Source organism: Castor canadensis, chromosome 19 (genome assembly GCF_047511655.1).
Source record: "Castor canadensis chromosome 19, mCasCan1.hap1v2, whole genome shotgun sequence".
NCBI classification, from domain to species: Eukaryota; Metazoa; Chordata; class Mammalia; order Rodentia; family Castoridae; genus Castor; species Castor canadensis.
In genome coordinates, this window is record NC_133404.1 from 24,126,903 (window position 1) to 24,137,609 (window position 10,707).

At 41.3% G+C, this 10,707-nt stretch overlaps 1 protein-coding gene across 4 annotated transcripts in view; it reads left to right on the forward strand.

Annotated features, from left to right (window-relative positions):
• LOC109680562 (uncharacterized) overlaps positions 1–10,487 on the forward strand; it is a 472,009-nt gene extending 461,522 nt beyond the window's left edge. For all 4 annotated transcript variants that reach the window (XR_012443910.1, XR_012443906.1, XR_012443914.1 and 1 more), the window contains one exon: positions 8,363–10,487. The gene's annotated coding sequence lies outside the window, so the exon portion shown is untranslated. The remainder of the gene's footprint in view (positions 1–8,362) is intronic.
• The last annotated feature ends 220 nt before the right edge of the window (positions 10,488–10,707 follow it).

The following is a 10,707-nucleotide window of genomic DNA, read 5'->3' on the forward strand; positions in this document are numbered from 1 at the left end:
AGAGAAATATATCTAGGAATTTTTCAAAGTTAGCCACAAAAGCTTTCCAAAAGACTAGATAAAAGCCTTTATGCACACAGCTGCCATGGATTTACTTTCCCAAGACCCTCCCATGCTGGCACCTTTTTCTGTCTTTCAATAAACTTTATGCATACTTTACTCTTAACTCTGGTTCTAGCATCTTCAATCAGCAACTTCTCCAGGACATAAGTTCAGGATCAATAATCCAGTATTATTACCACTTCAGCCAGTCCACCAGCCCTTTACTCTATTTGGCATTTTCAAGATAGTATCTTGCATCTCAAGTCTCCAACATCATGACCTTTGTCTTTTGTTTCCTCACATTTTTAACATCTACCTATGTTAGTGTACTTCTTATCCAAAAGTGTTTCTACCTTTGCAGTTTTTCAAATTTGGGAGTATTTGCAATAGACTTTTTCTAAATGTTTTAAAAAGTTTCACATTTTGGTGCACATCAGATTCCAAACTTTTGGATAAGGGATGCTCAACTAGTATATTTTCCTGTGTGTGTTTATATACATGTGAGCCTCCCATACTTTTTTAGCTTCAAGCAGAAGAGGACAGGGCCATCTTTTCCTGTAGCATTTTTCTTAGCTGGATGATGCCTATTTTGTAGAAATAGCTCAGGAAAGATCCTTCTCACCTCTTTTCTCACTCCTTCACAGCAGGAGATAACAGGTAGAGACACAATAAATACAGAGAAGAGCAGAGGTATCCAGGTCCAAGTAAGAAAAGCCTAAAGTTCTCCCTCCCAGGCCTCCACCCCCTTCCATGGGCTGCCACTGAGAGGCCCTGGCACCCTTTAGTGCATATCCATGATCTACAAACTTTTATTTCACACATATCATGTTGCAGGACCATGCCAATGAAAGATGCAGGTCTCATATAGCAGAACACATCACATTTTCTTTTCCAATAGACATACCAAAACTATCAGGTGGTATTAATTTTTTGGTGGTACTTGGATTTATACTCAGGGCCTGTACTTGATAGGCAGGACCTTTACCATTTAAGAAAACCCCTCTGCCTTTTCAGGTTTAGTTGTTTTTCAAATGATCTTCCTGTGCAGTTGGGATGACAAGCACCCACCATCATGCACAGTTTTTTATTGGTTGATGTGGAGAATTCTAACTTTTTTGTCTAGTGTGGTCTTAAATGCATTCCTCCTCATTTGAATCTACTGAGTAGTAAGGGTTATAACAGGAGCCATTATGCCTAGCTTGTAAAATTAAATTATAACAGGATATTTTTAAAGGCAGATCTAGATACTCATGAAGTGAATAATAAGTTTAAGTTTCCCATTCACTCTCTGCCCTTACACAATGCACCACCGCTCCCAGTATCAAAATCCCAGCAGAGTGTTCCCTTGATGATGATTGCTGAATGTTCGATGACATCAAAATCACTTAAAGGCATCGTCACTCTCAGAGATAAATATTTGATCTCAAAGCAACAGCAATGACACTCTAATGTGGACAAATGCTGCCTGAGACAAGGATACTCCTCTGGAGGAAGACAAGCTTGCTTTGTTCAAGAAGAACCATTAGTGACCATCTACTTATTATGGACCAGAACAGTCACTGATTATACATAGGTCTTCTGGTGGCCTGCGATGCTATACTAAAACTGCAGCTCATACCAATCACCCTGAATCCTACCCCAAACCTTACTCCTACCCTTATACTTAACACTATTACCCTAATCATAACCCTAAACAAAAACTGTGACATTGGCACTGATCCTAAGCCACATCCTAGATCTCCCCCTGTTCTTCATGCTAACCCCAACCCTATTCACATAACCCTAATCTCATTCCTAACTCTAACATAAATCTGTTGCTCTCATGCACTTGTTTGTGCCTCTGTATGTGTAAGTCAGCATGTACTTGTGTATCTGCATTTGTATCTCTGTCTGTGCTTGGGATCTATGTATGTGTTTACATGTACCTACTGGACAGTGGATGAATGAATGTGTACCTTCAATCACTTTCTGTGATGGTTCCATCTCTTCATTTTTGCATTAAGAAATATCAGGTAATATTGCTATATTTTGGGATGTACACTTCACCACATCCTAGTACATGGATCCAAGAATAATAACCAGGGAACAGGTGGGTGGGTCACTGAGGTTGTGAGAGGCTCAATGACATCTCCAGAATCATAGAAATGATAAAGAGGAGGTGATGGGTGAGCTTTTTGAAGCTGATGCAATGACTGCACTAAGTACTGACAGAGGATGGTGGGATGGGACAGCCCGTGTTGGTGTAACTGTGTGTAGATGAACTCATGTTGAAGAAGAAGGGAAGCAGTCAGAAAACAGGAAATCCTTTGGGGTATATCTGAGGAAGGGGAGTTCAGAGGTTAAGGTACCTTCCTTGATGATGACACAACAGAACATGGAACCCCAGTCACCAGGCCACATTCTAGATTAGAGCCAGCTCATTGGACTGAAGGCCATGGAAAGCAGACTTTTCTCTTGCTGTCTCCCAACTCAACCTGGTTCACTGCTCAACAAACCAGGAGTAGATGCTTATCCGAATCAAGAGATACTAAATCAGTTCTTCCAACCAGTCAGGAACATTAGGCCATTTTCTCAGAGGAACAGAAAGGCAACAAAGGACAGCCAGAGACAGACACAAGCTAGAACACTGATTGACTGAACCTCCCCTCTACCAGGCCCCCCAGAACCTTATCTCAAACGTGCTAGTGGGGGTGCGAATAATTCTTTCTGTGCAGACTACATTTCCTTATGTGCCAAGGAGTCACTTTTAAGTTTTCTACAGTTTCCATTTCTGAACCATCCCTCCTTCACCCAACATCAGGGTGAAAATGAGTGTAGTCCTGCCCTACATGAGGCCTCCAGGATGAAGACATTCTCACATTTTCCAGAGGCTTTTGCACCACCAGGTACTTTCACTGTAGAGCAGGTATCCCATCTCTGTTCCTGCCAATCTGGGAACCTACCAAAGGCTCTTCCACCAAACAGGTGATGGATCTGCTCTTCAAAAGGTGAGTGCCCGAGGTCTAAACACATTGGGACTTACCATGTTTTAGCCTGCAACTCAGTCTGTTTTCTTTAACAGGGTACTATCAAGACTAAGTGTGATGAGCCCTGGAAGGCATGTCTCAGGAGGTTTAACATTGGGAATGAGCTACATAGGGTAGTGTACCTCTTTTGTGTGACTTTGTCCTCCCCCATGAAGGAACTCTCTTGCTGACACATAAGTTATCTGAGGCCTCATGAAGTATACTTTGCCATTTGTAATGGAGGTTCCAGATTCCATGTGTGGGATTCCTGAAATAGATGTAACCAGAGGAAGAACCTGCAGACATGAACTGAGGAGATCTGAATCCAGAGATATATCTGGGAAGGAGCTGGTTGAGTTCAGTAATTACACAAATTTACAGAAAATATTTACAATGTATAGCCACACTGCAGGTCACTTAGAATATAATTCAGGAAATAGTGCAGACAAATCTCCCACTCTTTTCAGTATTTCCACTCCCATCTGTGAATTGGCCAGCCCATCTACATGTTCTGAAAGTTGGGAGGCACAGAAAATTACAGGTGATACCCTGCTGGTCTCCTCTAAGTATGGATATCTCCACTTGATTGTGAGGAGGAGTAGGAAGTAAAGAAGTGAGTTGACTTTGAATTAAGAAGGAGGGCAACCATCTAGAAGGTGAGGATATTAGTGGAGTTATGGTAAGAGGGTGGCTGAACTCTGGATATCACACCTCTTATGATTTTAACTCTAGAGATTAGGCCTGGAGCTTGAGCTACAGGTAAAGAAACATGAGAGGAGGGTGAGGTCCTGGGCTCCAAGGAGTGGAGAAGACAATGGGGGCTTAGAGATGGCCCAACACCCATCCCAGCCTTGCTTTCCCAGCATTACCTGCCATAAGGGCCTGGAAAGGAGATGAAGTGGTACCTTGCTCACATGGGCCTCACATCTCCACCCAAAAGGCCAAGTTGTATAATTTTTTTATAGCCTCAGCATGGTCATCCTAGCAAGGGGCCATTTGAAGACTAGGAAGAGAAAGAGTAGGATGTGACACTGCTACCACCAATGTACCCAGTAACTTCATCTGCTCTTTCCTGGCAACATGGCTAAACAAGTTCCCAGAGGAGTTTTGGAAGTCCAAAGACCTGATTGTCATTAACCAGGTGATGGCTAATTGCTTCTCAACATGTTCTGCTTAGATCTGGTCATCTGTACCACCTTCTCCTGAAAGATCTTGACTACAGTGGGGCAGAACCACATAAAAGTGAGGAGACCTCCATGAGTGCCTGCGAGCATGTGAGCAGGTGTGGTTACTGTGTCCCATAGGGATGAGACTCCAGAGATTGATGTTAGGCCAACAGCCATATGTGGACCCCAGTCAGTGAAGAAGTCTTGTTGGGTGAGGGACTGGAGATTATCTGGCAGGCAGGGACTTTTCTCTGCATGGAAAACTTCAGGTAAATCACTTACTATGGGAATCTTTCCTCCTGCAAGTACAGTGCAATCTTAACCTTCAGGAGCTATCTCTAACAATAGTGCATCTATTTCCATTCAGAGGTTCAGCCCCACACAGGACACTGAACCTCAACTCAAGAAAAGGACCTTTTAATGATACCAGCAACACAAACCACTATGTATTTCTTCATCCACTCTAGATGGAGAGCTAGAGCCACCCCAGGATTTAGTGCCACCTGTGAAGATATAGAAGATTGGATCAGTAGCAAAAGGGCCAGAACATCTTAAGACTACTGTAGATCTCCAAGGACTCTGTCCATACCAGCTAACACAGACAAACCGACAGCTGTGGGAACTACAACTTCTAGTAGACAGAGCCAAGCCAATCTACAAGCGAATTCAGATAGAATATCTGATTGCTATGATGTGAGAGCCAGTTATAGCCTCTCCTTTAGAATCACCCAGAAAATGCTCCCTCACTAGAGTCATCTTTCGCTACCTTTGGGCATATCATTGATGGCTACCCACTGAAGGAACAGTCACCCACTGCTCTCTCAAGTTTACATGGCAACTCATTTTGCTTGCCTAGGAAGGTACCCCCAGTCATTGGTCACCTCAATTTTTGTCCCTGGTAAAAATTACATATGTTAGGGCATCTTAGAACCAAGTGTCAACACTAAGGATAGTCAGTGTCACAGCATGACAAGGTGAGCTACACTTCATGTGTATTCCTGGGGATAGGTAGTAGTTGAGATTGATAGAGGGAAGCACAGCAGTGAACATTCAAGATTGTGGACCTACTTAAAGAATAATATAATAATACGTGATAGATATAATGAATTTAATTGTTCACCATGGCCAGTTTTAAAACATAATGGATCATAAATATTAACAGTAGACTACAGAAGTTTAAAGAAGGTATCTTCTAAACTCTCAGATGTATTAGTACATATAGAAGAAGTTATCCCTAAAATATTGATTATAATGGGAAGTACCATGTAACAACATATATGCCAAATATGTTTTTGCAACACATACAAAGAACATCAAGGATGCACACAATTAGCCTTGGAAAGCAAAAACTAAAAATTCATAAGGCTCCCATAAGACTAATTAAACAAAACTTTGATACTATTCATCCAATTAAATTAGGCAAATTAAGACTCCTTAAACATGTCATCTGTAGAAAACATAATGATAAGTATTTATAGGCAAATGTTAGGAGGAAAAAAAGTAACAATAGTAGAATTTAGAAACAATGCCTGGACTATTTATGAAAGGAAAATCAATTGGACCATATATCACTTGCAAATGTTTAGAATTTACATGGTCATCAAAAGCATGCAGATATCAAAGACAGTGACAGACAAAATTATAAAAATAGGGACATCTACATCTTATATAAGAAGTTAATGCTGATGGAGTTATTTGGTTACTGGAAACAACATATTCTTTTAAAACAGCACACTAAATGTTATAACATCACAAAAAAATCATCAGACTCCACATAGGGACTAGAACAGAAACAGACACAGAAAACTTTAAAAGATATAGTCTCTATCTTCCAAAAATTACATTACCCAATCCTTAGCACACAATTAAGATTAGAAATCATGATGCTAGGCTGGAGATGTGGTTCAAGTGGTAGAGTGCCTGACTAGCAAGTGAGAAGCCCTCAGTTTAAACCATAGTATAGCCAAAAAAGAGAAGAGAAATCAGAATACACCATGTCATTATGGCCCAATGAAACATAACTTTATTCCAGTAGGATATTGTACAACTAAATTCCAGTATTACCAAGTAAATCTACATGTTTTAACAAGAACATTGGCCAACTCGAAGGGCACTAAAGCTTATAAAACCCCTGACTGTCAAGAGGCCTTTTACCATCACATATAATGTACATTTGCTCCACTGAATAAAGTTGAGTCCTGAAAAATTGGCAGGTATCCAGATTGATCACAAACTGGTTACCTAGAAATGCTACATACAAGAAGGCAGGGATGCTAGTTCCAAGAGTCAAACAGGATTCCTCACGGAGAAGATACACATGCTGCAGATACACGAAATGGCTTTATAAGGAGAGGTGAGAACTGAGCCAGGCTAAGTGATGGCCTGTGAAGCCTCAGGACTCTGTAGTCCCCACCTACAGGAAGGACCCCCCCAAAAGCAGCTGCCACATCTTCAGCTTCCCACTCTTCAGAATTATGAGCCAAGCAGACCTTTATTCTTCAATTGTGAATTTACTTCTAAGGAACGATTAAGCAATAAAACTTAGCTTGTAGTAATCTGCTCAAAATGGTAAAATAAATTCTTTTTAAAAGTTGCTTAAACCCAGTTTTTCTAAGGTATACATTAAACTGAATAGATTCTTAAGAAAAATAATCTACAATTCTGTGTATTTAAACTAAAGATATAGGCAAATATAAGAATAGTAGCTGTGCATAAAATATCATTTTCCCCATTACATGGAACAATATTTCCCAGCATAATAAATTTAAAATCCAGTGAATCACCTATCCCTACAGGGAATAGAGATGAAAATAATTTTTTGAATGTGAATGTGCTTTGAGCATCTTCTTTGGAAAAACATGTTACTAATTCAATTTTACTTGAAACATGTTTTGTTACTTAATCAATATAAAATACCATCTACATGCTTGTGTGTTCTACCTGGGAAAACATCTGGTAGTGTTACTTAGAAAAGTAGTGGAACTTTTGCAGCTGGGACCAAAGTGTGCACCATATTGGTTACTGAGGACATTTCCTTGGTGGCTGTCTTTGCTCCTGGACCCCCTTCCCTCATCTAGGTATCATGTTTGCCATCTATACTGCCCCCATATACCACACCCTGACATTGCATGCTGTTGTTACCAAAGACATGAGGCATAGAAACCAAGACATGGAACTCTAAAACCATGAGCAACAATATTTTTTACCTTTATTTTTCTAAGAATAGTTGATCTAAAATGGGTGCCATTGGCTGATGCTTGTCATCTTAGCTACTCAGGGGGTAGAGATCATTAGGATTAGAGTCTGAAGTCACTCCTGGGCACATAGTTTGGAAGACCCTACTCAAAAAAAGCTGTCACAAAAATATGCTGGTACTCAGGTGGTAAAGAGTGCTTGCACAGCAAGCATGAGGCCCTGAGTTTAAACCCCAGTTCTGCCAAAATGTTTTTACTTATTGATAATGCCTGTAAATGTGGTTTTATTTATTTTGCTACACTGGGATTTGAACTCAGGGCCTATTCCTTGAGCCACTGCACCAGCAAATAAAACAATGGGTTTTATTTGAGAATAGGGTCTCACTAAATATTTGCCCAGGCTGGCTTCAAACCTTGATCCTCTTGATCTCTGCCTCCTGAAGAGCTAGGATTACAGGTGTGAGCCACTAGCACCTACCTTGTTGGTGTTTTTTAAGTATCAACACTAATCCTAAGAATGCAGTACCAATTCATAATTAAAATGACCTTTTTTAAGTTAAATGAAGTATGTGATGCACAAGGAATTTAAACACTGATATTTGGGAGGAATATAAAACCACAAATTTCAAATCATCATTTTTGTTCCTTAATTTTATTCCTAGCTCAATATAAAATCATGACCTTCAAAAGCTGATTAATATTTCACACTGGCACATATCACATTGGTACCAAATAACAGCTGCTATTACCTATCATAATTCTAAATATTTAGCATAAATAACATATAGAGATACAAGTTATAATATAAAGAAACAACTGTGTCCTAATGAAGATGTTTCCTTCCTTTTCTTTTGGTGAGACAAGGGTATAAACTCAGGAATTTCAGATTGCAAAGTACAGGCTCTCTACTGCTTGAGTGACACCTCCAATATATTTTGCTCTGGTTATTTTGCAGATGGTGTCTCATGAAATATTTGCCCAAGGTGCTTTCCAAATGTGATCCTCTACTTCTCAGGTTGTCTGTTGTAACAACAACAAAACATCTTTTTGCCTGAGTTCTTTTGCAGAGTGCCTACCTCTTATCAACTATTTCAAGAGCCTTAAGCTCTGTAGAACTGGATGAACTTGGGTCCATCAAGATGGCCCCTTCTTATATGCTGCATGGCCCAGAGGAGTCTGCAGCCTTCCATTTAGTTTGGTTCATCAACAAATATGCCATGGTGAACCAGCCTCTCCCTGGCAACCTCTGCTGTGGCTGTTAGTACATGAGAGGTTTCCATGGGACAAGAATGACAGGGCTCCTACTTCCTCTTCCCATATCTGAGAGTCTCCCAAGTACATCACCTACAGTAAGGAACAATGCCACCTAAATGATCCTCGCACTTTGGTTCTTTCCATATTGGAGATATTTTGAGGGATTGGATGCACCCAGCCCTGCCAGAGGATGGCAGGTACCTATTGTTTTCCAACTGTGTCCTGATTTGTTCCTGTTCATGCTGGAGAGAAGCAATCAGTAGCCATGGAGTCCTTTGTCTGAAAAAAAGGCTCATCATAAAAGGGGCCTCACAGAAGAGATCCTACTTCCTTGACTATGAGCTGAACAGAACATGGAACCCAGATAGCCATGCAACCACATCCAGAGCTGTAACCAGCTCACTTGACCTGAGACCTGGGAGATTTCAAGATGCTCATTTGCTATTTCCCAACTTTCCCTGCCTCAGCATCAGAAAAGCCCAGAGTTGCTAGACTGGAGACACAGGATCAGCCTTTGTGCAGACCCAGGTGACTAGAGTTTTTTCCTGTGGAACCCAAAGGGAAAATAGGACTGGCAAGGACAGATACAGCCAGGCCACACAACATTTCTGACTGAATCCCTACCTCCCAGCTCCATGAATCATTTCTCAGATTTGTATGTTTTAGTCAGAATATTGAGGATTGTTCTTTCTCTGCATGTTTCACCTCACTATGTGTCAGTGAGATATTTTTCAGTTTTCTACAGTTCCCAGGTTTGAACCACATCTCTTAGTCTCCATGTCAGAGTGAAAATGAGTCCTACCCTTCCCTGGATAGCCCTGAATGTTGAGGATTGTCAAAGCTAGAATGGTGGAGAAGCTTATGAACCACCTGTATCGTGCCCTGCCAAGTGGGGACACCTTCTTTGTTTCTGCCTTCCTATGCATCTACCAAATTTTGCTACCACCAAACAGGAGGAGATGGATCTTTTCTGTAAAGGTTTGGGGGCCCCACCTCCAGTCCAAGGGGCCTCACTGCCTCATAGCCTGGTCTTTGGAGTGCTGTGCAACACTGACTGTTTGTTTCTATAGGATGTTGCAACACCAAGTGAGATGAGCCTTAAAAATGCTTTGACCAGGCCTGTATGTTTCTTGTGTGCAACTTTTTCCTCACCCATCAAGAAACCCACTGCTTCAGGCCACACTTATATGAGGCCTTGTAAATAGCAATTTTGCAATCTGGGAAATCCCTGAAAGGCAGGTTTTGATAGCACTATCCACCATCAATGCCTGGACAGGAGGTCAAATGAGCACCCTGTTTGTATGGGCCTCACAATTCAATCAAAATGCCAAGCCACACAAGGGCCATGCTGCTTTGGCATGGGAGCCCTTCTGGCAAAGGGCTATTTGAAAACTTAGGGTGGCCAACCTTCCCCAACAGTGCAAGGACCTGGCCATCCTGAATGAGCTGATGGACTATTTGCTTCTAAACATGGCATTCCCTGAGGTGTAATTCAAGTTCACCTTGACCCAATTGAGGGGGAGGACCTGGAATCCCGTGAGGCAGAATGCAATACCCTATCTCCCATGCTTTTATGATGGAAGTCAAGGAATGACAGGAATGTCAAGAAGTGTGATAAGGACTCCAAGCAAAGGGAAGGGGATGCTGCCATGTGCTGATGCAGGACACCTGATGACACCAGGGATACCTGCTCTGTTCTCAGACACACCTGGTGTCCCTCTTTAACCCCAGACTTCTCATCCATGAAAATGGAATAACAGTGTCTTCCAAGGTCAGGACGTAGACAAATTGCATGCAATGGCAAATGAGCATTCTTCCAACCCTGAGCCCAAGGCAGCGTGCAAATATACAAAGCAGAATTTGAACTGGAGAGCTTAATACTGGAAGGATTTTATTGTAAGATGTTTAAAGCCATCGTTGTTTTCTTACTGATTTTCTAAGTTTTTTCATGAGGATAGAATAGTCTACAAATGAATATTCTGAGCCAGTAGGAATTGCATATATGACATTACTTGTAGTGTGGCCTGTGTGAAAACCTGGTGCCAT